This window comes from Rhipicephalus microplus, unplaced genomic scaffold, assembly GCF_043290135.1.
Source record: "Rhipicephalus microplus isolate Deutch F79 unplaced genomic scaffold, USDA_Rmic scaffold_23, whole genome shotgun sequence".
In the NCBI taxonomy this organism is placed as follows: Eukaryota; Metazoa; Arthropoda; class Arachnida; order Ixodida; family Ixodidae; genus Rhipicephalus; species Rhipicephalus microplus.
The window spans coordinates 5,725,055-5,752,557 of NW_027464596.1; the positions used below are offsets into that span (position 1 = coordinate 5,725,055).

At 46.0% G+C, this 27,503-nt stretch overlaps 1 long non-coding RNA gene across 1 annotated transcript in view; it reads right to left on the reverse strand.

The window, feature by feature from the left end:
- Positions 1 to 743: 743 nt before the first annotated feature.
- Positions 744 to 27,503, reverse strand: part of LOC142786371 (uncharacterized) — an 88,508-nt gene continuing 61,748 nt past the window's right edge. The window contains exon 4 of the long non-coding RNA XR_012889026.1: positions 744 to 956. This is a non-coding gene — a long non-coding RNA (uncharacterized LOC142786371). The remainder of the gene's footprint in view (positions 957 to 27,503) is intronic.

Here is a 27,503-nt window from a genome sequence, read left to right on the forward strand (position 1 = left end):
CTTTCCAGCCGAACTTTCCCGCCTCCTCACCCAGCTTGCTGCTTTACTACCTCTACTATACTACATTTTGCATAGATGTTAGCTACGATCTACCCTCCACTACTCCTTTCTCTCGATCTATTATCTCCTCTTCTGCTTTCTCTAGTTTCTCTCGTTTCTGTCCTTCTACTTCTTCGCCTTTCTAATATATTGTACACATGGCTATGCTGAGCGTAGTTTTGCTTGCGTTACGCAATACATTGCTATACCAAGTTTTACTCGCTTCACATTCTTTTTTTCGCTTTTCTCATCATCAAATCACTCCCCCTTGCCCTCACTTCCAGCCCGCTTACCATGCTACACTAGACATATGGCTATGCTATGTGTGGTTTCCCCAGTGCGAAAAGCCGCATGACACACTAGATGCCGTCAGGCCGAGGCACTAAAGCGTTCCGCACGACAACAGCCATTGTCGTAGGAGAATGACAGTTTTTCGACAAGAAAAGGCACATCTCGTCCGCATGTTGCCTATTGGAAACGCCACGTGGCACACATGTATGTCCCCAATCGTTGCGACTTCGCTTTCACAGACGGCCCCGCACAAAAGACAACGCAATGAAATGCTCCACGGAGCTGCTGGACTGTCACATTGTGTGCGTGTGTGCTCACGTTATCTGCCTCTCTTCACTTAGCGTTAATTCTTTTATTCTTGCCTACACATTTCTCCTGTGCAGGTAGCATGTCTTCCATGCTACGCTGGTTAATATACGCCTCTGCTATCTCCCGTTTTTCTTCCTTCCTTAGTGACACTGAGCACTTTTATTGGCCACAGCTCCACAAACGAAGAAAAGCAATGGTCCTCAGCCTCCAAAGAAGCACACGTATACACCGGACACTTCAGGACGTCATTTTTCCCAAGGGGCCTGTGGCATTCAGGAGGTGAGTAGTACGACTGTTGATCACAAGTGGCCGGATTCCTGGACAATATAGAGCTCATGTCAGGCACCAAATATGGACAGGTAGAACAACATTTTAGGCACCGAACATCGTAAAAAGCACAGCATATGCACGAAGTGAAAGATGACGAGTGGGAAAGCTCCGGGCGAGCATTAACCCCCGTACATTCATTCTTTTTTTTCCTTTTTTTATCTTTCTTTTTTCATAACTAAGTGCCCTCAACGACCATGAGTAAGAGAGCCGTACGATTTGTGATTCTCTGGGGGCGCCGCAGCAAACGAAACAGTGCGCAACGGGTGAACCCACGATCATCGTTCTCTGCTTGTGCTTACAAATGGCGCGCTCGCAGCCAGCGCTCCCAGCACGTGCAAGCCAGGGCAGTGGGAATCAGAGGAACAAGGTTCGACCCTAAGGTGCTTCGCCCCTGATATAGTGACAATAACTATTGACATAAGCCATAGACATCGACCCGTCTTGCGGCACTGGATGCGGGGCCTTCCAGAAGACCGCCTGGCTAGCGGTCGTCTAGGTCGATCACCACGAGGAAAAGAGGAACCTGACTCAGTGAAACCACGGACACAGAGATGTACTCAGCCGCCTCGCAAGACGACTCATCCGACGATGATTTAATTGCTGTCTGGGGCAAGAAGGCGAAGAGGCAGATCATCAACGCGGCCAAGCCCACTCCTTTTCGTGCCAGAAGAGCCTCAGGAAACCTGGGACTGCTGAGCAGGCGAGCACTCTCCGCTTTTTCGGAACGTGTGGTACCTAATGAAATCTAAAGAATCAAAGTAAATACACGAAAAATATGCCCGCCATAGCCGTGTTCCACGGAAATGTGTCAGGACCACTCAATGAAGAGGGTTAGGTACGCGGCATCAATGTGCGTCCTTTTATGGCGATTGACAACGCATCCATAGCTGGTATGGTATACGGCGTAGACATTGCAATTCCCGACGCTGATTTGCCTACACTCATTAAACCGGCAAATGAGGGTATTGTCATTGCTCAGGTGCACCGCCTTGAGAAGTCACGTTGTGTGAAACTGGTCTTGGAAGGCGATTGCACTCCATCCCATTTGCACTTCAGTGTCACCGTTGCTTTAAGCTAGGCCACGTTAAGGACAAGTGCCCGAAATTGTTACGGTGTCCCCGGTGCGCAGTACCACATTAGGCAGATACCTGTCAATCCACAGTTCTGAAATGCTGCAACTGTAATGACACACACGCTGCCTCATCGGAAGACTGCCTTTTAATATAAGAACGAGCACGTGGTGCTTAAGCAAATGTCGAGAGACAATTCTACCCAAAGAGAGGCTGCTGAAACAGTACGGCGTTGGCAGCGGTGTGGGAGTCATCGTTCGACCTCAGAAACTGCGCAAGATCGAAACGACACAGCACGACCTCTACTGCTGCACCATTAAGTCAAGCTGCAAAAGGACCGACTAATTTAAAGAAGACTGCGGCGAGAAATATCTTTATGGTGGAATGGTCGATTCTTCCAAGTCGTCCCTAACCGTTGAACCTCAGAAAACAACGCCAATTCTGGGGTCTTCACGGACCGCTGATGGCACACATAGGGCAGATCGCAAAGTGATTACTATAGTTCGTTCTCTCATGAACGCCATGCGAGAAATCTTGACGGACGTGGGTTCAACGTCTGCTCGAAGCGCTATCCAAGCACTGGAAGCCTTAAAAACAGTATTTGAATAAATCGAGTAGAAATATGGCTAACCACCACCATCATTTCTGAAAAGTCCAGGCAGAATCAGTGGAATTCTAGAGGACTAACACCGCGTTTTTTGGGCTATTGTCAGTTAGTGCGGTTCAAGATGTTCCCAGTCCTCGTCACTTATGAACCCAACACGTGTGCAGCTCTCCTTTCTCTCCCTTTCTTTATCTTGCAAGCTCCCTCATCTCTGTTCTCAGTGTAGGGTAGCATATCGCTCGTTCCTGACTGGTTAACAACAATGCCTTTCTTTCCATCCTGTTGTGTCTCTTAGAGATAAATGATAATAATTTCCAGCGAGAACACACGCGCCTCATATCTACCGAGGAAAGATGATAACAAAGTTGTTTACAATAGGAAAAACGTATCAACAGTTGAACATGCCCGTGTAATTGTCGATTCACCCACATGGTTCGCAGAACAAGGTCTCTCCGTTTATTCTGTAGCATAGTGAGTCAAGTGTGAACTGCCGAATGAACACACTCCTAGTGGTCTTTCTTTTAGGGGCGAAGCTCCTTAGGGCGTGGGCTGTGCGTCCCCTGTAGCCTGTATGTAGCCACCTCTACTTTAGTTCTTGCAGTGTTCACTAGATGGCGGTACCGTCCCCTGTATGTAGCCACCTCTAGTTTAGTTCTTGCAGTGTTCACTAGATGGCGGTACCGTCTCCTGTATGTAGCCACCTCTCGTTTAGTTCTTGTAGTGTTTACTAGATGGTGGTACTTGTAGCTGATGATGAAAAGATGCAAGATGTTATAAACTAGAAAGCGGTACTTGTAGTTGTTGAAAGACGCGAGATCTTATAAAATAGGAATGATGTCACATATGGCGCGTGTCATTGGTTGAAGGCAATTGTTCGATTTAGTGCGGCGACGTACGCTAGGGGGAGCGATGTAATAAACTCGAGTGGGCAAAATGTACAGAGGATTCATGGTTTACCAGGTTTACCTCCGGAGCTTCGCCCACTCATCATCATTCACTTCGTGGATATGGCGGAATTTTTATTTGGAATGGCTGAGGAGGGCAAAGCAGGAGCAGATCACCAGACAGCCCGAAAGTCAAAAGGAAACAATGCATCTTGTTGGTCTGATCAAATTACGTGTAGAGCTGATTGCGGAGCTGCTGGTCAACATCTTTGAAAGAAACTACAATTGAAACAAAAGCACTGTCACATCATACTTTCCGTCTTTTGTTCTGCACTCTCCTTTTCTCTTAAGCTACTTCGTTATGCATTCGCCAACTGATCATGCCAAGACACCACAGTGGTGCACTTTTGCCGGCGCGTCCTTCACTGCTGCTTGTTGCTGTTCGCCGCGAAGATTTTACTGCTGGACTAAGCTGCGCTCCCTAAGTGTCAAAACAATTTTGCCCGATAGCATGAATAAAAATGTCAAATAGCACGCGAAAGCGAAAATTGAGGCTATTTAATGTTCATATAGACGTCGAAAATGAAATCTGGCAATTTAGGAGACTAATAACTGAATATAAATGATAAGTTTAAATAAACATAAATACAATTATAAATGAAAACTGACATGAATGTAGCCAATAAAGGGTACAGCGGATGTTATTAATCTCATTTGGGATGTAAAGGTGAAGAAAGGAGACACAAACACAGAACTATCTGCTGGTAGGGACCGAACCCGCGATCTCAAATAAGCAGAATCGCGAGTTGGGCGATTTGGTGGATGTTCATCGTAAAATATTTTACACTTCAACGTCCAGATACGGATGATGAAGAGACACAACGCTGTGACCCTACACTGTCTGTATCTAGACGCTGCGCTGTCAAATATTCTACGATAACCATCGAACAAGGTGCCCGATGCTCTCCTTTTGCTCTGATTATTATTGTGCCCAACAAAAAAAACGAGCCCTTAAATTTTCATTTCTTTCGTTAGAACACCAATAGCCACTCATTATAACTATAAAAAGACTAAAGATGTCTGTGGTCGCCCTTCAGGTTCATGCTCGCATATGAAATTGGCGTAGTAGGAGTGCCAGCAAGATAAGATTTCCTTGTGTCAGGAGTACAACGTTGTTCACATGCTAGAGCGGGCGATTTTTTTATCCACAATGCAGTGTCCAGTCTAAATGTGCGTAATGGGATGCGGGCAGGAAGCCATGAGCTGGCTTTCAAAAAGGCGAGGGTTAGTTAGCCCGCTTCACGGCGAGCAATAAACGTTGAGCGATCGGGGATCGACTTCTCGCCTGTGGTTTAATAAATTCAACGTGCTGAAAATTTGCTGTCGAGATGGCGGGACAGTGAGGGGAGGCGAACTGATTGCGGCAATCAGAACGTTGTTTCACGCCGAAAAGCACTCATCGCTATGCGCTGAAAAAATTCTGGGAAGGGGTTGTCTTCCTCAAAACTAGAATTTATTTCCTTAGCGCTAACGGGGTATGTTGGCAATTCTAAGAATTTCAAATATACCATTTGTTAAAGGGCACTAAACTCCAATAATAATTTACCTCAGAGTGAAAATTCAACGTATGACAACATCTAAAACGACAATGTTATCAACAGCAGTGCCTTATTCTTACCAAGAAATTAAAGTAAATGCACAGAAATACTTGCGTCGCAGTACGACGTTCTCACAATGATCCCGATGACGTCACAAAAACCCCCTACTATTCATCATTATAAATCAATCTAGCTGCACTAAATAAAGAACCTTCCATGCATCAAGAGGCCCAATAAAATGCCTCTTGTTCGTTTCTGTTTGATTCATGAAAAAAAAAGAACAGTCGGTCGTAACTATGGGAAATAGTTCGAGTGATAAAAAATTTGATTTTCGCCTAGTTAAACTGGACAGCTTGTGCCATCTAGTGAGGCTCAGTTGAACCAAAACACGTCTGCCATCTCGGAGTCAATGGCAAGAAACTGATCAATGGTGGTTGTTGCTGCTGAGGCTCTCGCTGCTCCTGCTAGTAGTGTCAGTGGCCGTGCAGCAAAGCCGGGAAACGTTGTGCACGGCAACAGTAGCGTGAAATGGTCCGCTTTTTGAGGCAGGTGATTTAAAATGAGCTAGCTTGATGTGGAACACTACTACGTGATTATGTTTGAAAATAAGCCCTTATTTGGCAGAAAAGTAACACTACTATGTTTCTGAACGACTATTTCAACAGTCAACGTCGACTTAATAGTTGCCTTTAGTGTCCCTTTAAGTGGTACTCCTTTTGCCAACCCAGATTCAGAGGATCGTCTAAACCCCCTCGCCCGGATTCGTTCATTGCTTTCTGTTCATTCATGAGATACATCTTCCTCGTTACGCACACAATTGGTCACAATGCCCCCCCCCCCCCTATTCTCGCTCCTCACATCCACAGTTGCCCCCACTGCCTCCTGTGTTCGCTAGAGGAGTGTGTTCGTACTTCGTTAGCATTGACGAAATGAATTCCAGCATTGATAAAGACAAGTCCTAATGTCGAAACATCGGCTTGAGTACACAACTATCTTCGCAGATTTTTTCATCGTAAGCTTCAACCATCGCCTTCCCAACGTGGCTATGCGCCTTTGCAGCTAGGCAAGCCTTACTACACACAGCATCTACGTGCGTTACGCCAAAACTCTGTTCGGCAAATTGGAGTGCATCAAAGAGGGAGGAAGGAAGAGATAAAAAGAAAATGACAATGGCTAGAATAGAAAAAAGGAATACAAAGAAAGGTAGAAAGACAGTGAAAAAAAGCGATGGAAAAAGATAAGAAGAAACAGACTTGAATGAGAGATAGGAAAAAAGGAAAAACAGAGAGAACGAGAAAGAAAAACAAAAGAAAAGAAAGAAAAGACAAAGAAAAAAAGAAAAAAAATAGAAAGATGCAAACATGAGAAAAAACAGAAACTAGGTTAAAAGACAAAGAAACAAATAGAAGAAAACACGCAAAAAAGTAAGAGACAAAAAGAAACGCCAGGTTTGCGTGAAATGCGCAGCACTGTCACAGCGAAAGTAGGAAAAGCCTTTCACAGCCTTTTCTTAGCACTTTTTGTGTGCCTGCCACAAGCATACTTGCTGATGGCCCACTACGCAATAAATAATCATAATTTTGTGTACTGGGCTGGCATTCACTATGATGTTCTTCATCATTGTTCGAAGAAGCGTGGTATACGCTGCACACTCTGCACACTTGCTAGGAATTTTGTGCAATTTTTTATGCAGTGACTTACGATTATGAAGAATTATGCCTGAAGTGGGTATGAGCCACAGTAATAGGTGAACAAGAACAAGCTTTTTTAATGGGTTGGAGCATTTGACGACCAACTCGTTACGCAATTCGCAATGTGTGACGCCTGGTTGCTTTTTGATCTTATCAAACACTTATTACTCATATTCATGCGATTCCTTTGTCGACGTAAAGGCTGCCTAAGGCCAGTTTGGAAATGAATAAATAGCATCCACGTGGCTCAGTGGTAGAATACTGGGCTGGTACGTAGAGGACCCGGGTTCGCATTTCGTTGTGCTTTTATTTACTTAAGTTTTTTATTGCTTGCGATACTCGTTACAAACACCGGCGGTGGCGGCCGACAACTATGGCGCCGCACGTGACTCGTGTTCTGACCCCATAACAGCCTTGGCTGTAAAAACCGAGAGCAATATTATAATGCCACCTTCTTTACCTCAAGTTTTGCTATCGCCCCGTTACATTGTACGTCATTCCCAGCGCAAGCCTCGACGCAGTGGTCTAGTGGCTGAAGTACTCCGCTGCTGACGCTCAGGTCACGGAATCGAATACCGGCGGCAGCGACCGCATTTTCGACAGAGGCGGAAATACTGTAGGCCCATGTGCTCAAATTAAGGTGCACGTTAAAGGATCCCAGGTGGTCGAAATTTCCGGAGCCCTCCACTACGGCGTCTCGCATAATCATATTGTGGTTTTGGGACGTTAAACCCCACATATATATCAATTATTTCCAGAGCAAACCATGCATACCGTGTTCGAAAAGCTTCGGGAATGTATAATATATCATTTCGTTAACATTACGCTAACTTTGCGAACATTACAGATTATTCTGAAACCTAAGTGGCCACTAGCGATACCGCTTGAATATTGATCAACGGCGGATGCTCAGTCCGCTAATATTAGTGTCAGTGTCTTGCTGTAATCTCACTTTCCTTTTACGTGGCCACAGACCAATACCATTACCGAGCCCTTAAACATGACACTCGCTCATATGCTGGCCACGTACGTCAACGTCGAACACAAGACGTGGGACGTCATTCTTTTCACGTGACCTTCGCACATAACACCGCCGTACAAGAAACGGCGCAGATGACGCCGCACAGGTTGGTCTATCGGAAGGACCCCGGCAACGACGCTCGATGCCACGTTACCCAACGTCACCGACGAAGAAAATCTTGATGTGAGCAAGTACCTTCAGCGTAACAACTCGCCCAACAACTCGCCTGCCTTCGCATCCCGAACCACCAGACGACCTAGAGCCACCGTTAGAGCCTTTCACGACGGTTCGTGGAATACCAACCCGGCGAACGTGTTTGGGTATGGACGCCAATACGCCGACGTGGACTCAATAAAAATTTTCTGCAACGGCACTTTGGACCATACAGGGTAGTGTAAGAGCTCGGCCCACTCAATTACGAGGTTGTCTCCGACGGCGTCACGAGCTTTCAACGACGCCGATCGCGACCTGAAGTTGTCGACGTCGTGCGCCTGAAGCTGCATCATGCGCGTTGACGAACTGGAAGAGTGTATTTTGTTGTTGTCATTGCTGTACCGTAATTTATTACTTATATTTTTGCATTATTTTGTACTTTCATCAATTATGTTAAAGCCTTGCGACGATGCCTTTTTAAGAGAGGGGCAATACCACGTTTCTGTGCTCAAGTTTTGTTATCACCCAGTTCCATTGTACGTAAGTCTCAGCGCAAAATGTGCCTGCAGCGTTCGAAAAGCTTCAGTACTGTAGTAGATCATTTCACCAAGATTCAATCCACTCCGCGAATATGATATGCGGGGTTTAACGTTCCAAAACCACCATATGATTATAAGAGACGCCGTAGTGGAGGGCTCCGGAAATTTCGACAACCTGGGGTTCTTTAACGTGCACCCAAATCCGGATACACAGCCCTACAACATTTCCGCCTCCATCGTAAATGCAGCCGCCACAGCCGGGATTTGATCCCACGGCCTTAGGATCAGCAGCCGAGTACCTTAGCCACTAGACTACCGTGGCGGGGCACACTCCGTGAATATTGCAGACTATTCTGTAACTTACGTGGCCCTGAAGGCACATACCCGTCTGTCCCCTGTGCAGCATACCATTTCCCTGCATACCCTCTCTCTCAGGTATGTGCCACCGGGGAAGACTGGTATGTGCCACAGGGGCAGGTGGTATGTTCCACAGAAAAAATGAGAGACAATCGCGCGACTACGATCGCGGTTACGCACAACGACCACGGGGGTCGCACAAGCCACGCCATAAGGAGCTTCGCCGCTAAAAGGGCTATTGCAATGCCTAACGCGGGGAACATCCTTCCTGTAAGACAGTGGTATACTGGCAACTCTCGACGTGATACAGAAGTGCGCTCTTGGGGTCGTCTTTCACTGCAAGGCAAGCAAAAACCTGAAGGTAATCTAATGAGCAAAACGAAAGGAAACAATTCAGCAGTTTCGGCGAGGAGAAATTAATAAGAGGGAGAACACTGGATCTCTCGCAGCCCATCCCAAGCAATCGCTGTATGCACTTTGATTTCTTTCTTTTCTTTCGTTCTGCTTGTTGTGCGTTCCGTTATGCTAGCTCCCTATTCACTTCGTCCACCTCTTCGCAATGGTTCCTTTTGGGGCAGCACTCTGAACGACAACTAGTGCGCACCTAACGCCTCGCGATGCGTGCAGCAAGCTATTAAGACAACGGCCGGGAAGTACCACATTTTATGTGGAGCGCGATATGGGCGCGTCGCCGAACTCTCCGCTCGTGTACGCCCTGCCGGGTAATTTAGAATCCGCTCACGCAAGTGCCGAAATAGTAATGATAAGTCAGGCAGAAATCGTCCCGCAAGAAATCGCTTTCAGACATTGCGGAGGAGTGCTATTGGTAATAAGAAAGCGTATGTAATGTAATGCTCTCTACATGGGGCCTTTAAGAAAATAAAGTGAGACTGAAAGTATGTAACTCTCTCAAGCATGAATATAGCACTGCAGAAGTTAACTTGGTTAGCTAGCTTATGGAGAGTATTGCCAAATGCTACAAAGTTGCTTTTTTGTTTTTTTTTTGTTTCAAGTTTTGCATTCATGCTTTTTCATTTCGCTTCCCATTTGCGACATGTGGAGCAAAACGTAAGAGCTACGAATTGAGGCTCTTTTTAGCCTACCAATCTTCAATGGTTCTAATCGATCCCCCCTCGGTAGTGATTTCACGTTTAAGCACACCTTGCCATAAAATGGCAAGGTTCGTTTTGATGCTTTACCATTGCAAGGTGCACTCAAACAGACCTTGGCATGGTAAGGCACCTCAAAAAAAGGGCTTTATTATGCAAGCTTTATCTGGCTTCTTTAGCTAAACTGGTTAACTTTCACATGAATTTTCCGGGTTATTAATGCACGCCATGCTCTTTCACATCACTCGACACTAAGGAAATAGCGTGAACAGCTATTGTGATAATTAAATGTCAAAAGTTTCTTCGGCATTACACTACGGCAGTGTAGAATCCTAGGTAAATGTACTCTGATTTGACACTACATTGTCTTTTATATGTGCCAAGAGACATGCGCGCGGGATTATTGACTGCTCACTGCACAAAAGTTTGCTTAGTAGTATGCTATCTTACATACATATTTGTACTTCAACCTTTAATCACATACTGACTTTCACTTATCAGCAGATGACTTTGAGAGCTTCGCTGTATTGCAGAAATTCCCGTGGCAGTTCCACGTAATGTGTCTCGTTCAAAAATGAAAAGGTTTTGTTCACCTATATAACTGAATGTAACTCATTTAAAACAGTTTATTGGTTAAATGCACCACTGATGAAATCAGCTAAAGTCACCTCAGCGAAAGCAAAGTTGGTGTACAGGGCAAAAGTGTACTTGAACCGCAATATACATGCAACAGAGCGTAAACACCAACAAAACAACACAATGCTTTTTCTGTAGAGAAAGTTTTTTCACCTCTTGATGCTAATGAATGATTTTAATGCACGACTAAAATAATGAAAATAATAGTCAACGGTTTGAAACAATGACCATAACGCAGCTACTTAGCCTGTTTTTGTAAATATTTATATTCCAATGGTAAGTTGGAGCTTAATGACGTTTTCTGACTAGCAGCTTCTTGACTTATTCTGTGAACACGTATTTATGCATATTAGTGGAGTACTACAGTTTCTCCTCAATGAAAGAAGACAAATCTTTGAAAGAGGGCAGCCGCCAAAGCAATCGTTACCGCAGGCAGATTTGTATTTTTGAGAGTAGCAAATGCCCCGACAGGGATAGGTTAGCCTGTCGAAAATTGGGCTCCCATCCCATTTATAGAATATATATGGGCGTTTACACGAGGGAGCGTACGTGAGCGCCACCTGTTGGCACTTCGGCGAATGTGGAACACTTTCTTTTGCCTGTTTGGCGTCACTTAATACGTTATATCACTAAGAAATGGCGTCTGACCAATAATGCCTCCCAAATTACTTCAAGACATTGAGTCTGCCACAACAAGATTTTCGCTAATAGGAATGAAAAAAAGAGTACATTTAAAGGCTCGTTTTTTTATGTTAGACACAATACTGATTGGAACTAATAAATAATTAGGCCAAGAAAAGTATAGGGGATGTAGTAAAAGCAATCGCAATATATTCGTGAAGAAAGAAAAGTTAATGAAGAGATGGCTTGCCACCGGGAGGATCGGAACCTGCCATGTTCTAATAACACGTCCGATGCTTTACCGTTAAACTATGGTGGCAGTCACTTTAAAGTGTATCCCCATTGCCAATGTTGATGCCGGGTGTGCAAGTTGGCTTGACAGAACTTCTTGAGAGGAATGCAAGCAAGATGACTATACAAATATATCTGGTTGTACAACTATTTTTTTATTTTAGTTAACGCTGCCCATACGCCTATATGAACCGGCGTTTTATAGGTTGGATGTCACGATATCGATTACCACTGCCTCTCGACGTTTTCAGCCTCAGCTGCGAGAAGAGCTCGGGCATACAGAGCAGTACAGATCCGCGAATTGCACCGTCGTAATTACCGAGAAATTTACCGGAAACATTTACGGATGCACAGACGCCAAAAAACAAAAAGAAACAATAAAAGACCAAAGAGTAAGCTGCGTGCTCGAGGATGAACGCCGAATTCTTTTGCCTATTTAAGTTGTATGAGCCATGCATATCTTTTTCGTGACGTTTTGGACGGGCTTATTCACACTAAGGCTCGCGCGAATGCCTCTGCCGCTGGGGCATAGAGCGGTGAAGGAACCTGTCAGCTAGAAAATTAACTTTCTCGAGGTTGAAAGCAAAATCGTTGTACTGACGACTAGACTGCTTAGGTGAGTCACGTGATGTAGCTTACTACGTCACAGCCACAGCAGCGCCAGCATCTCCATTGGTTGCCCCCGAGACCAATAGCGCTTGTAACGAAGGTAATAAAGGTGCGAAAAAACCTACTTTCTCGCCTTCGGACTCAATGTGGTGTAGGAACCCTTTAATGACCATTTTAAATGAAGAAGTTTACGAAGATAGTTGCGTGTAATTATGTCAATGTGGTTCTTTTTCATGTTATGTATATTTAAATGGCCACCTGAACAATAAGCTTGAAAAACGTGAAATATTGAAAGGCGGATAAAAGGTTGTTGCTTGACATGCTTGCTCCATTTCCCTATGTACGTACAAAAATATGGTTAACAAGAATAAACACCATATATATATATATATATATATATATATATATATATATATATATATATATATATATATATATATATATATATATATATATATATATATTGTAAGAATTCATTGAACTTCATCTTCCTGATTTGTCAATAACCATCATCAGTCTTCGCTTCGGCCTCTTCATCATCGGCGCCATCTTGCTGTTGCTTTAATAAAGCATCAGCTGAACCGTGGTATGTCAAGCGGTGGAAGGTGCTTCACGATCTCTTCGACCTCTCTCTATCCAAAGCCAGCTCCTGGAGCTCCGTTCGGGACGTCGCTAACGCCAGCAGAGCAACATGGCGCAAGAGCAAGCCCAACCGAACCACCCGCTGGCCCAACTACCCGCCGCTAACCCCAGCCTGGTCAACGACCCCCTTCGGGAGCCTCCCAACTTCTTCGGTCTGCCTGGTGAAGATGTCGAAGACTGGCTCGACAACTATGACCACGTAGGTGTCTACAACAACTGGAACGAGACATCGAAATTATCACGTGGCCAGTCTTACGTCTCTCAGGTTGCCAAGACGTGGGTCCTGATCATGAGAGCGGCTTCCGCGATTGGTCTTTCTTCAAAGACCAGCTCCGACGCATTTTCGGCACGCCGACCGTCCGTTCAGAAGTTGCTTGGAAGAAGCTGGCAGAACGCGTTAAACATTATGGTGAGTCCTACACTTCTTATATTGAGGATGTGCTTGCACTTTGCCGTCGTATCGACGACAAAATGCCAGAAGCTGATCGTGTTCGACACCTTCTGAACGGTTTCAGACCTACCGCGTTCAATGCCTTCGCCGCGCACAACCCTTAGACGGTTTCTGACGTCGTCTCTGTATGCCAGCGGCTTAATACTTTGCAGTCAATCCGCCTGCGACCCGACTTCTCTGAGAACCCCCTGGCAAACAGTATGGAACATCATCCATCATTCGAGCCATAACTCGTGGGAAATTACAAGCCTACAGTGTATTTCCTCATAACAACGTTCTCATTCAACCTGTCTAGCGATCTGCGTGGCGTTATTAGGGAAAAAAATGTCAGCGTTTCAAAACACCTACCATGCTCCACCTTGCCCCCAACCTGCTTCGTACGCACAGATCACTTCAATGTAACCCTATCTGTGTCAAGTACCACCACCTGTGCCTGATCACGACCATCTCGCCCCTCTAGTCGCCAGTCCACCGAACCCTACCTACCATTCTCCCTGGTGAGCCCCATGGCCTATTTGCTACTACTTTGGAATTCGAGGACACAATTTCGGTTCTGCTGACGTCGGCAGCAAGACGAACGTCGTGGTTATACCGCTTTTGAACGTGACGACACATGTGCTCGAGGTTACTACCATGATGCCGACAGTCCTTCCAACCACCAATCCCCGTATCCTGTGCACATTTTAAACACGACCAACAATATACGTGTCTCCCGACCACGCTCCCCTTCGCCAGTCCAACACTCTGTTTCACCACTTCGGCCTGTCTCTCAACTGTCTGCCTAGCGATCGGAAAACTAAACAGTGCAGTTTTTGGAGGGAAAACTGTATCGCGGCGAAATGACCCAAGTCCTCCTGAACGACCATCAAACACGTTATTTGTGACTGTGCAAGGTGTGTGGGTGTTGGCTTTCTTGGACACGGGAGCATCTTTTTCAGTTATGGGTGCCGACTAGTGTTCTCGATTGCGAAGAGTGAAGACGCCCTACCTTGGATCATCATTGATTGGGGCCAATAGAGCAATAATTACAGCATCGGCTCAACGTAAAGCGCGTGTCTTCATTGATGGTATTCGTCATCACATCACTTTCGCTGTCCTAATTTTGTGTGCTCATGAACTAATTTCAGGTTGACACTTTTTGCCATCAGCATCTGCATTAATTTCTTGCCGTCAACGTGCAGTCCAGATGACCGAGGCTGATCACTGCAGCAAACACGTCGGTGAGAAACCACTGCGGTTTTTCACATCTTCTGATTCCTTACGTCTCCCGGGTCAGGAGCAGTATAGAATCACTTCTTCGAATATTGCCAATGGTGACGTCCTTATCACCCCTTCCAGCCACTGGCTAGCTCGCGGCGTCGTACTTCCGTCCAGCCTGGTGGGGTTCAAAGACAGTGCTGCGATAATTCTTGACCTGAACCCTACCCCAGAGCCTGTCCTCCTACCCCAAAGCTCTGCATTGTCGTGTTATGTGGATACCCAACCGGTATCTTTGGTCTCTCTTGACGCCTTGCCAGCTCATCCACAACAGGGCTAGCCTGTTACTTCCTCCCCCTTTGCTGCCGTTATAAATCCTGACCTTTCCGCTTCAACGTGAGGAGTTGCTAGATTTGCTAACAAAACAACAGGCCTCCTTCTACGCCAATGCTTCGGCACTAGGACAGACCGCAGATGCGCATCATCGCATCAACACTGAAGGTCAGACTGTTGTACGCCCTACCGAGTCTCGTTGACCGAACGCAAAATCATCGAGCAGAACGTGACCGATATGCTAAAAAGAAACATTATACGACCTTCTACCGCTTCTTGGTCAGCACCCGTCGTGTTGGTACAAAAGAAAAATGGATCGGCACGATATTGTGTTGATTACCGCGTGCTCAACAAGATTATCCGAAAGAATGAATATCCGATGCCCCGTATAGATGATGCACTTGACTCATTGCAAGGTGCCCAATACTTCTCCACCCTTGACCTTCGGTCCGGATGTTGGCAAGTTCAAATGAACGAAGCAGACAAAAAAAAGACTGCTTTTTCTACGCCGGACGGTCTTTACGAGTTTAACGTAATGCCATTCGGCCTATGTAATGCTCCCGCCACATTCGAAAGGATGATCGACACTATTCTTCGTGGCCTCAAGTGAAAAACTTGTCTATGCTACCTTGATGACATCGTCGTGTTTTCTTCCACTTTTGCTGGTCATCTGCAACGCCTAGATCAAGTGCTCACATGTTTTCCAACGCTGGACTTCAACTAAACACAAAGAAGTGCTACTTCGGCAACACAGCTATAAAAGTTCTGAGACATCTAGTTAGTAAAAATGGCATCCAGCAAGATCTGGACAAAATTTCCACAGTCCTCAAGTTTCCGCGCCCCTTTCGTTCCAAAGAACTATAGTTCTTTGGAACGAAAGGGGAACGCCACCATACACCATGTACGTGGTGTATGGTGGCGTGTGGTGGAGCGGATGGCAGATGGCGCGCTCCAGCCGGCAATGCTGGAGCGCGAAGCAGCGTCAGAACCACCGTAACGAGCTGCCGCTAAAGAAATATTAAGAATAACTGTATAAAAAGAATGTATCAAGCACCCGTAAAAAAACGTGCGCCAGCGTGAAATCTAACCTGGCACCTTCGAGCTTTGATCTGAGTACACTAACCACTAAACCACGCCGACAAATGGTGAGTTGGGTGGTAAATAGGTAGTCCACTCACAAACTCACTGTTTACCTTCAGTTCTGTTTGTCGCTTACTTGGGTGGGACGGGATCTGCACCCGCTACTAAAATTTGCGAATTTGATAAACACGACCAACTGCTGCCTGTAACGATTGCCACTGCGATAATGGCAACAGCGCTATGTTTTTGTTACAATTTATAACCCCAAGGAAAAAAAATGAACTCAGTGGACTGAGGAGCAGGTATAGTTTATCGGCGGTTACTGCCAAGTTTATTATCCGTTTCTCGCTCCTTCGAAAAGGCGATATCAGTTCAGGCTTTATGACGCTTCTATGCTCATTCGATAGATACGCCCACAGAATTTATTTTGATGTTTTTCGCGCAACGCACACCGCAGTCGTGCCAGCGCACCGCTGTTGCTCTCTCGCTAGGAACAGCTACATAATGGCTTGTCCAAAACGAATGCAGTGCGTTAGAAACATTATGCTATTATATTGGTTCAGTAAGCATACGAATTGACGTGTCTATGTTCTCGCATAAGAGCCAGTGAAGTGCCGGTGAGTGCGACCGGCAGCTGTCGGTGAGGCGAGGCTTACCTTTGGTGGAAGTGCTGCAAGCGCGTCGCATCGATGTTTGTCGCTTCTTGCGCGGACACTGTACACAATAAAAAAGGCTTAATTTAGGGTAAATGATATCGCAGCTGTACTGTATTGTCATTTTTACTCGTCAAAATTGTGTATTCTGAAATCCAGAAGCGCCGATAACACTTGTATGCGCTTGGTAGGTATAACTAACCTTTGGTGGAAATCATGGTGGTTGAACAGAAGGGTGAAAGTCCAATTCGCTGGGGATTATCTTGACGCATGCCGAAAGCGAATGTTTATTTGCTTTGTTAACTTAGAGGTACGGCTCAAATAATAGTGTTAAGAGTGTGTGCAAGAATTACCAGAGTTGCGTTTCTAGCGTGGCAACATCAAGTGACCGCTGTGTTCTGCTCTAACATTGAAAGGGGCAATTGCGATCTGGAGCCCATTTATTTGTCGACAACTGCTCGCCGATGTAAAACATTTATTGTCATGTTCTCAGTGACAACTCTAGTCTTCTAAACATCACAACAAAAAACACATCGCGGATGTCAAACTGATGTAAGTACGTGCGCGAAATGTAAACATATTCCCGGCTGCATTTTCTATGCTCCACAAACATTGAGGCATTGTTGACACCACAGGAATAAAAAAAGCGTACTAAAAACATAATCAGCAGCGTTGGTTTCTTTTGACCGTAAACATGTATCTCTGCGCATTCAAGAATGAAACACTAAAAATAAGTGATTTCACATACTCTCATATGCTTTTCATCAAGCCACCGTCATCCACCAAGCTCCCATCATGCCAGCGTGATCCCCCTTGCTCACCAAGCCTTCCACCAAACACGTTTTGCCTCGCCACCATGAGCCGGCATTTTCCTCCGTCACCACCATTGGCTCGCCTCCACCACCATCCTCTGCCACCATTTTTTCTACTCTAGCCATCATCAGTCGGCATTATCCACCGTCACCACCATTGGCTCGCAACCACCACCACCATCTGCCACCATTTTTTCCACACTCGCCGCCATCAGCCATTATGCCCACTACAGCTTCCACCATATCCAGTAATATTTCTACCATATCCACTATTCTTTCCACCATATCCACCAACGATTCCAGCATCCACCAACCCAGGATTTTCAAGAGGGTACGCAGTTTCCTTGGACTCGCATCGTACTTTCGCCGATTCATACGCTACTTTGCCACCACTGCCGCTCCTCTCCACAACCTCTTTGCTAGTACCGATTCCTTCGATTGGAATGATAAATGCGAAGCCTCATTAAAAAGTCAAGCACGCATTGACATCCGCACTAGTGCTTTGTTATTTTCATGACAAAGCACCCACGTTATTACACACTGACATTAGTGGACAAGGAATCGGTGCCGTACTTCTCTAGTGCGACCATGCCTTTCGCGAGAAAGTTGTCGCGTATGCAAGCCACACTCTGACCTGTGCAAAGTACTCGATAACCGAACAAGAGTGCTTGGCCGTTGTCTGGTTCATCCAAAAATTTCATCCGTATCTACACGGTTGACATTTTACTGTAGTGACAGACCACCGTGATCTTTGCTGGTTGTCCACAATCAAAACCTTGTCGGGGTGACTTGGTCGCTGGATTCTCCGGTTACAATCATATGACTGACGTCATCTACAAGACCGGAATACAACACCAAGATGCTGACGCTTTGTCACGATGCCCTTTGCCGCAGTTTTCGGCGCACGTTACATCCCCTTGTAAAATTGGCCATGCAGAGGAGGCCTCGTTGATATCATCCATTTCTTCCCTACCTTCATCCACCCACCCGTCAGTACTTACCCACCCGTCAGTACTTACCCACCCGTCAGTACTTACCCACCCACCCGTCAGTACCAGCGAGCCAATTCTTATTGCACTGACTTCATCGGTAGGCTTACCGGTGCCTCATCTTCCCCAAATGTCAGGCTCCGGAAACAACTGCAGCTATTCAAGTCGGAAGAAGATGTGCTCTATCGATACACTTTCCACCCTGAAGGTCATTGATGAGTTCCCGTCGCACCACGCGCACTACGCACTGAAGTTCTGCGCGCTTCACATGACGACCTAACGTCAGGCTACTTAGGTTACTACTAAACATACGAGCGCATCCGCAGTCGATTCTTCTGGCCAGGTCTTTCCACGACGGTAGCTAAGTATGTTGCCTCGTGCGCAGTTTGCCAACACCGCAAGCGGCGCACTACTGCTCCAACCGGGACCCTACAACCACTTCCTTGCCCAGCAGAGCCGTTCTCTGTCATCTGAATTGACCTCTTCGGGCCCCTTCAAACTACATCAGACGGCAAGAGATGGATCGTCACCATGGTTGATCACTTGACCAGTACGCTGAGACGGCCTCAACCATTTCTGGAGCTGCTTCCGAAGTAGCAACTTTCTTCTTCAATGCTATTTGCCTACGTCAGGGAGCCCCCGTGTTCTTTTGAGCGACCGGGGCAAACCATTTCTTTCAAACACGCTCAGTGAAGTTCTTCAAGCATCAAAAAAAGTTAATAAAACAACATCTAGCTGTCACCCACAAACCAATGGCCTAACGAAAAGATTTCATCACACGCTGTGCGACATGACTTGACTCACTCTTGACTGCGACATGACTTGACTCAACTTGACTCACGCGCTTGAAATGGTACAGAATAACGCAGCACGCTTCATTCTATCTAACTACCTTCGCACGGGCAGTGTTACGTCAATGAAACACAGCCTTTCACTACAGTCACTTGAATCACGTCGCAAAGCATCTCGTCTCATACTTTTTCACAAGATATTCAATCATCCACTTTTGAAAACTCAGTTCATTACCACTCCTACCTATTACTCAGCTCGTTTAGATCATCAACATAAGGTACACGTCATTAGCTGCCGCACTAACACTTTTCACCATTCCTTTGTCCCACGCACATCCAACGACTGGAACCACCTTCCCTCAGACATGGTTTCCATGTCAAATCATGACTTGTTTTCTTCCACAATACAGGAATACTTACGTGATGACGCGTGAAGTGTATATTGTACATTTATATTATTGTATTCTGTTTCCCCCATGTTTCTCATGGTACTTACACATACACCCAGTGTATTGCCTAACATCAAATTAACATGTCTTGTAATCTTTATCATTTTGATGTCACTATGTTTCTCTTGTTCATTGTTTATTATTTTCATGTACCCCACTTCCCTCTGTAAAGCTATGTGCGATTGAGGGTAAAATAACTGAAAAAAAATGCTGTCTATGTATATCCCACCGGACCAACGCAACTGGGTGCTATTCTTCCCTTTGTCACATATGCATATAACACGTCAGTTCAACGAGCCACAGGCGATTCTCCATTTTTCCTAGTATACGGACGCAAACCGACATCACCACTCGACGTTTCATTCTTTTCTGGCCTCATCAACGCTTCACCATTCATTTGCGATCAGTTTCTGCCCTGTGTTACTCAATGCCGTCGTCTTGCCCGTGTAAACACCGAAGCTAGCCAAGAAGATCGCAAACATCGTTACGATGCTACTCATCGCGTCACCCTCTACCGCCCCGGCGACGATGTACTTCTGTGGACTCCTGCACGAACTCCTGTACTTCCTGCGGACTCGCAACTGTACTTCATGTACTTATGCGAGAAGCTTGATGCGCGCTATCTTCGCCCCTACAAAGTTGTCGAACAGACCTCACCGGTGAACTACCGTATCACACGTGTTCATTCCCCCACTGACCAACGCTGCCATGGGACAAAGATTATACACGTTTCGCGTCTGAAGCCCTATTGTATGCGTTCCACAGCGTGAATCGCGGCCAGGCTGGCCTCTTCCGTCGACGGGGGAAATCACGGTAATAATTCATTGGACTTCACCTTCCTCATCTGTCAATAAATATCATCAGTCTTAGCTTCGGCCTCTTCATCATCGGCGCTATCTTGCTGTTGCTTGAATAAAGCGTCAGCTGAACCGTGGTATATATATATATATATATATATATATATATATATATATATATATATATATATATATATTCAAGTAGATCTTCCGTGAGCGGTCACAACGTGGTTTATTTCGACGTTTCGGCCTAGAGCCTGGCCTTCATCAGGATCCTGATGAAGGCCAGACTCTAGGCCGAAACGTCGAAATAAACCACGTTGTGATCGCTCACGGAGGATTTACTTGACTATATGCAACGCTACGGCCACTCAACCACCATGCCTGCCTGCCTATATATATATATGTGTGTGTGTGTGTGTCTGTGTGTGAAGGCGTCTTTATACGTTATAGTAGTATATATACTACTCACTCAATTAATATGTGTAGTGGTAACATCGCATTTTTAGAAAAAAATGTTCTAGAATAAGATGCTAAGCCGCTAGTCCCTCCCACATATTTTTCCTTCTCGGCCACATATAAAGTACTCACAAATTCACCAATGAAGCCAACTTTTTTTTTAAATGTAGACGTGCATGTGCGAGTGCGCGGAATCGCTGCGTCATGTCACGACGAATCTATTCCCTAAAATATTGTTGACTATTACCTACACACTGGAGTGGAAATTACGCTGATATAATTTGACTTGAGCACGGTTGAAGTGAAAGTATGCGTGTTACTTAGCCCGAAGTGGTCCTGGTTTCGATGCGTTACTATCATGAAATGTAGTAAGTATAGCTTTTTCAAGCATTGTTGTGAATCGGAACAGCCAGAGTGGTTTTTAGAGAAAAAAGCGAAATGAACTGCTCGTAAAGGAATACATAACCAAATGTTTAAAAAGGCAAAACCTAGAAATAAAACAAAACTGATGGATGCAACCACCAATAGAAATCAGAATCACAATCACACTCTGCCGTCAAGATATGAATACGACAACGTAATTGGGTCTATTGTGCCTAACCTTCTGAACTGCTGGCCTGTGGTGGTTCTCAGTACATGCCTCCACCGGGCTGCAAGGAGACCAATGGCAGTGTACGTAATAACGGCTATTTGAAAGTACCATTGAACGCCTACTTCAAAAGCACTTGCTAAGTGCCTATGGCGCCATATTAATACCGTTCATCAATTAGCGAAGGGTCCACTACACGTCCGCATAGCAACACGCGGACCTATACAGCTGTCGACATTACTGATATCTCTGCTGCTGAAGATGATCAATAATAATAATGTCCGAGTGCTTTGCATTGAGTGGGCCTTTCAAACACCAAGTCGTTGCTCTATCCGCATCTTTTGACGTCTGACGCGATTCTTAACTTCTGCCATGCAATATACGATAAGTTAAGAAGTACCCATCTAGTACATTGCATACATATAGCGTTTTGTTTGAAAACATTTTAAACGGATATTATGGCGCAGCTGATGTGGAACACCTGCTTGCCCCACAGACGACCTCCGTTCGACCCTCGCTTTGACGCTAAAATTTTGGTTATTCAATTTTCGTGTTTCTTTCTTGCTTTTCCAGCCACAATCAAAATTATTCACTGCCAATCAGCGACGAAGACACCCATGCTGTCGCCATACCGGAATTTTTGCCTTTTGTATTCTACCCTTGAAGAACACAACTCCAGTGGTGGAAACTTCGGCTCGACCATGCAGACCCTGTTCATGGATGTTCTCTCACCACAATTTGTTATACAGTTCTAATGCGTTGCATTCTTGTTGTTTTATCTACTGTTTGGTATACCCACTCCTGCTATGCCTCGACTATCAGGACAGCAGTACCTGTAGTGAAAAATAATAAGAATGACGCAGACAACGTAACGACTTCTCACTCATAAACTACCTCGTCTGTTGTGTCTTTGTCAGTGTCTTGCTGTGGGAAAACGTTTTTCCCGTGCTCACCGAACGAGTGCTGGCAAACACTGTATATGAAATTGCATGGATACAAAGGGAGAACTAAATTATCCCCATCGATGCAGCAGCTTCGCTATGCCAGAAGACTTTCACGATGGCATGCTGTGCCAAGCCGAAATATTGACATTGAAACCTTGTACATATGTATTAGGCATCGCTGAATGCACACCAAGTATTCACTTCATCCCAAATCAGTACGTGCGTTATCACTTGCATTTTGCGTTTTAAAGATGCAGTTTTACTTTGTATGCAGGAAGAATTCTCGAACATTCTCCATTTGCGCTTCTTCCTGCTCATTTCTGGTGGCACAATATGCTCCTATATAACGCGGTGGTAGTTTCCCGAGCCTCACTGTTTGGAAATAAGGACTTGTTTCTGAGGCCAGGGATAAAAATCAGGAAGGAGTTCGAGGAGAGGGCAGGGGGAAGAGTTCGTATACAGTGACGGCTGTCTTATTCAACAGTGACTACAGGAGTTTCTGCGGAAGCGGGCGAGAATTCAAATACCCTGTTACGGTTGTCGTATTCGTGCGTGACTACTGGAGTTTCTCTGAGAGCTCTGGCTCGGCGCAATCAAGAAAGATATGCGGAAGCTTTTCATGTCTCCGGAAGTAAGCAAGTATTGAGCTGAAAGACCTCATTCTAGCCGGATTCCCTTGGATTCGATAGGAAACGGCAAATTGGCCTCGCGAACAGAAAGCCAAAGTGAAAGCGAGAAGACCATAGCGGCGTGCAGATATGAGGCATTGTATGAGGAGTGTCCAGAGTATTAGAGTGTAGCCTGGCTGAGAATCGCTTCCAGAGACATCGAAAACTATGGCAATAAAATGCCCTACGGCGCACTTTCTTGGTAAGGAGGACAAAGTAAGGAATGCACACGAAAGATAGAAAGTTTTTGATTTATCGTTCATTGCAGCGGCCGAACCGCGCTTCTCCGTAGGACCATTTTTACTAATTTGTAACGCTGGCTTTGAAAATGTTCTGTATATTGGCTTGCTTTCAAGCCAGCTCTGTGCCGATTTGTTCTACTTCGGTGCATTTTTCTCCGTACATGTTCCGAGATTTCACGCTTCTCTATTTCATTACTGGCAGTCTCAATATTGCCACACACACACACACACACACACACACACACACACACACACACACACACACACACACACACACACACACAAATATATATATATATATTGCAATGAAGTTGCGCGAGCCTAAAGCGGACTAGGCCTGTCTCAGACGTACGCTGCTCTTTCCCAACGCCATTTCACCTCATCTGTAAATAAACACAATCACTCGTCACAGTTTGGTGGAGGTGCCGGGTACATAGATTTGGACGACCTAGCTCTACCGATTTCGCGACGGAGCAGACGCTTGGCAGGCTTGCCACCACAGCTACCAGACATGAAGGACGCGGGAGCAGGCCATGACAACCTCGTTGCTGATGAGCAACACGATCACCCGCCAGGACAATCTCGCTGCGGCACGCCGGAATGTCAACCGAGGACATTTTCGGGGCAGCCGGATGACGATGTTGAGGACTGGCTCAAGCACTACCAGAAAGTGAGCCGCAGCAACCGCTGGAGCACTGCTAAGCAGCTCGACGAGGTGGTGTTTTTTCTCGTCGGCACCACGTCTCTTTGGTTCGATAACCACGAGAGTGCATGGGACATTTTTGTGGACGAGCTGAAGAGGTGTTTTGGTGACTCAACAGCTAAGGTCAAGCAGGCGCAGCAAACGCTTTCACGCAGAGCTCAGTTACCTGGCGAAACATGCACTACCTACGTCAAGGCCTTCTTGAAGCTTTGCGGAATCGTGAGTGCGACCATGTCTGCGAAGATAAGGTAGGTCATTCGCTCAAGAGAATCGAGGAAGACGTGTACAATTTTCTTATAACTAAGGAAGACCTACACACACCTTCCGACCTAAGGAGACACTGCCGAGCGTTTGAAGTGCTCAAGAGGACGAGACTCCTACGAAAATTTGGACGTCTTGACAATATGCCCGCGATTGCTTTTGTCAACCTTCTATCGCAGGAAGACATCTCTTCTCTTACAACACTTGTGGTTGAGGAAAAATTTGCTCAACTGCAAGCTGTGGACAACGCCGGTGTCTGCCATCAGTGTGCATTCGACCAACGGCCCCGTGAACCACTGGTACCTCGAATGCGTCAGAGCTACTTTGAGCCTCGCCCGAATTACACCGATCGTTTTGAACGAAGGAGTGAACGGTCACTCGAAAACCAGAAACGCAGGCAAGCTGTATCCCGGCGATTTGCTCCTCGGCCACCATCGTTCAGCTTTTATCAACCGACTAGGTCTACTTCGCCGGGGACGACTAGACGCGACACCCGTACTTGCTACAACTGCGGGCTACCTGCACACATCACTAGGTACTGCTACCGTCATCAGCAGCGAGCTCTACGATTCAATGTGTACACGCCCTATGTACCTGCTGGCGAGTCTCGATCATCTCGGGGCTCTTTCCAACGGCAACTCGCAGCAAGTGCTGACTCGCCTTGCTCTGACCGCAGCGTTACCCCACCACCCGCACGCCAACAGCGATCCCCATCCTCGCGTCGTCGCTCGGGGGCGCCACCACCACTGGGAAACTAACTGGTGCGAGGCCGCAAAATCATCTTCCGCAAGACCCCCTTGTGTTGTAATGGTTGAGAACAAAGTGAGTGTTTTTGTAGATAATGTGAGTACTGTTGCACAAGTTGATACCGGTGCTGCCATTTTCATAATGAGCACGTCTTTTAAAAATTGTCTTGGGACGAAAGTAATGTTTGCTTGTAATCCGAGTGCTACGTTCCGTGGCGTAGGGAGAGAAACGTTGAGGCCGGTTGGTGTTCGTTCTGTTTTATTTTCTGTAGGAAATCAAACTTTTAGAGCCGAACTAACGGTGCTTGCACGAGCGACCCAAGACGTCATTCTAACTATAGATTTTTCCGTGATTGTGATGCAACTCTAGATTCTGGTAGTGGCGGGATTATTTTTCGTCCCGTGTTGCCCTTTCCATTGACGAAAGATACCGTTGCTGACTGCTTGGAAGTGTCTTCCGTCTCTGAAGACGTCTGCTTGGCACCGCATACCGCATTGTTTGTTAGCGTAAACTCTTCGCATTCTTGTGCGGGTTCTTACTACGGTTTAGCCGAGCTGAACTTCAGTAACGCACTTAAGAAAAATGTTATTGTGACTCGTTGCCTCGTGCTCACCGTCGACGGTTGTGCCGATTTGTGGACTGTGAACGTTTCCGCGCAGCCCATATCTCTGCTTACAGGACTTAAATTGGCAAGCTTTCAAGAGCAAAGTACTCTTACCATTCGGTCACTTCAACTGTAGGTGGATGTAAAGAAACCCCACACCATTTCTTACCCCGACTATTCTGCCAGCATTGACCGTATGATCAACAAGTCACTTCCTTCAACTGAACGGTCGCTGCTGCAGGAGGTGATCACCCGCTACGCTTCAGTCTTTGACTTTGCTCAAGACGAGACGTCTACCGTTACGCCACCGTCTTCACGTACGCAACACCGCATCTATTCAGGTCAAACACCACCGACACGCCAGAAGCCCTATCGCGTATCGCCTTCGGAAAGGAAAGTCATCGCTGAGCAAGTTGAAGACATGCTAGTCCATGTCAGCTCCTGTCATTCTAATCAGGAAGAAGGATAGTTCATGGAGATTCTGCGTAGGCTATCGTCACCTGAATGCCATCACAAAAAATGGCGTCTACCTTTTGCCACGTTTAGATGACGCCGTGGACTGCCTGAATTCTGCCTCCTATTTTGCTTCCGTTGACTTGCGTTCCAAGTATTGGCAAGTTCTTATGCATCCCTCAGATAAAGAAAAGACAGCCTTGGTAACACCAGACGGTCTTTTTGAGTTTAACGTTATGCCGTTTGTTTTGTGCAATGCTCCAGCGACATTCGAGAGATTTACGGATACAGTACTCCGTGGACTAAAATGGGAAATTCGCATGTGCTACTTAGATAACGTGATTATCTACGGTAAGGCTTTTCAAGAGCATAACCACCGCTTGTCGCTAGTGTTTGAATGCTTACGTGAAGCTGGCCTTGTTTTAAACTCAAAAAAGTGCCATTTTTGAGAACGTCAAGCCCTCGTATTATGATTTCTCGTGGATAAAGAAGGCGTGCGACCACAGAAGACCGCAGTGGTTCGCAACTTTGAATTACCACGAACAGTGAAGGACCTGCGAAGTTTTCTAGGTCTGTGATCACATTTTCGCCGATTTATTAAGAACTTCACAAAACTTGCCTCACCACTGACGTCCCTTCTTCATAAAGACACATCGTACTTGTGGGATGATAAATGTGAGGCTGCAATTCAACACCTGAAGTTTTTATTGACTTCAGAACCCATCCTAAAGCATTTTGATCCCGATGCTTTAACTAAATGTGACTGAATTTCATACTGATGCTAGTGGGCTAGGTGTTGGTGCTGTGCTGGTCCAACTCTGCAACAGCCGTCAGCACGTAGTAGCATATGCCAGTCGGACACTGACGCGAGCAGAGAAGAGCTACACCATCACCGAGCTCGAGTGCTTAGCTGTTGTTTTCGCCATTCAGAAGTTCCGACCGCATCTACATGCCAGCGAAATCACAATAGTAACCGATCATCACTCACTATGCTGGCTTGTGGGATTTCTCGACCCGTCTGGCCAGCTGGCTCGTTGGGCGTTGCGCCTCCAAGAGTACAGCTTTTCTGTGACCTATAAGAGCGGACGATGTCACACAGATGCCGACTGCTTATTCCGCCTTTCTTCAGTACCCACCAACGCTGACGACGATGACATTGACGATTACTTAGTTTTTGTCTCGTCTGACTTCCCAGATACCAGCGGCTTCAAACTTGAGCAACGGCCCAACCCTACTCTGAAACCCTTTCTCAAAGCTGCACATAACTCCGCCGAGAAGCACTTTAAATTTTCAAATAGCTTGTTTTATAAAAGAAACTATTCAGCTGACGGCCTCCCGTTGCTTCTAGTGGTGCCGGGAAGCCTGCCCCAGGTCGTCCTTCGTTCTATGCACAATGACATAACATCCGGTCATCTCGGTTTTACACGTACGCTACATCGGCTATATGAGAGGTTCTACTGGCCGGAAATGTGGAAGACCACAAAACA